The sequence below is a fragment of the Octopus bimaculoides genome, chromosome 8, assembly GCF_001194135.2.
Source record: "Octopus bimaculoides isolate UCB-OBI-ISO-001 chromosome 8, ASM119413v2, whole genome shotgun sequence".
Lineage (NCBI taxonomy): Eukaryota > Metazoa > Mollusca > Cephalopoda > Octopoda > Octopodidae > Octopus > Octopus bimaculoides.
Genome location: NC_068988.1, coordinates 78,806,786 through 78,808,302, shown reverse-complemented (window position 1 = coordinate 78,808,302; position 1,517 = coordinate 78,806,786).

Below are 1,517 nucleotides of genomic sequence, written 5' to 3'. Positions count from 1 at the left end.
AGATAGATAGATAGATAGATAGATAGATAGATAGATAGATAGATAGATATTTTCCGTATGTTTCTACATTGTGCATATAAATGCGTATATGTATGCTGATACGTGTGCATATATGCATGCACTCAGTGCGAGTGTAAATACTTCATAAATACAATTACTTCAAGCCGTATGTGTAGTGTGCATGTGTCTGTAGGTGTGTGTGTGTGTGTGTGCGTGTGTACGTGTGCGTGCGAGTTTGTAAGCGATACTTTCTCTTATGTTATAATTTTACGTGTACATACGAAGTGAATGCGCATGTGTGTACGAGTGGGAGAGCTAGAGAAAGGGAGAGAGAGAGGGGGAGAAGGGAGGACAGAAAATGAGAGACAGAGTGAGAGAGAGAAAAAGAAATAGAGAGTGAGAGACAGACAGAAAGAGAGATAGAGTGAGTTGGAGATTGCATATGTATTAGAGAGTTTCTGTGTATGTTTTAGCGTTGTGTTGTATAGCGTCTGCCAGACGAGTTATTGGCGTTGGTGTTGGCAAATTTGATTAACTCATGGTCATCCTGGTCGGGTAAGGAGTCTAACCGAAGGCTTTCCCGCTGTAACTATTCCCCCCTGCTTTTTTTTTTTTTTTTTTTGCTATGTGCGGGTGAATTACGGTATTCAACATGTCTTATTAACGACTGTAAAATTAATAATTAGATGAAGATTAGGTTGTTTTTTCTAAATTTCTAAATTTCTGTTATTTCTAAATTTCTGAAGTGGCTATACATTGACTGTGATGTTTGGATCAATTTAATGGCAGGGAAATGTGGCGTGAGTATATATGGAGGTATGTGTATATACACACATATATACATACAGGTTTGCATGCATATACACGCGCGCACGCACACACACACATATAATGTAGATGTATGTATATGTGTGATTATATATGTCTATATGTATGTAAATATGACTTAATACTAGTTGTCTAGCGCTTCTGTAACCAGAAAAGCTGAGGAGGCGAGACCTTCGTTTCTCACGGCTGCCTGGTTGGGTGTCTTTGTTGGATGATATAGTAGGGTGGTAGAAGGCAGGGGTAGCAGAGATAAAAAGTGGGTGTAGTAAAGGTAATTGAGAGGGGTTAGTCTTGCAATGGTTTACTACGTTTATCAATGTCATTTAACAGCAATTCTTATACTTTCAAACACATCAATATATATATATATATATAGTTTATTGTTCTAACGTCCTGTACCCTGATATGCATGTATATACACATGTAGATGTAAGTATGTACATATATGTGTGTATACATGTATATATATTCTTTGTATTATATATATATATATATATATATATATATAAGCTTTTACTCTTTTACTTGTTTCAGTCATTCTTATCACCGCCTTTAGTCGAACACATCGACCCCAGGATTTATTCTTTGTAAGCCTAGTACTTATTCTATCGGTCACTTTTGTTACAGGGACCCAAACACAGACACACAAACACACACACACACACACACACACATATATATATATGTAT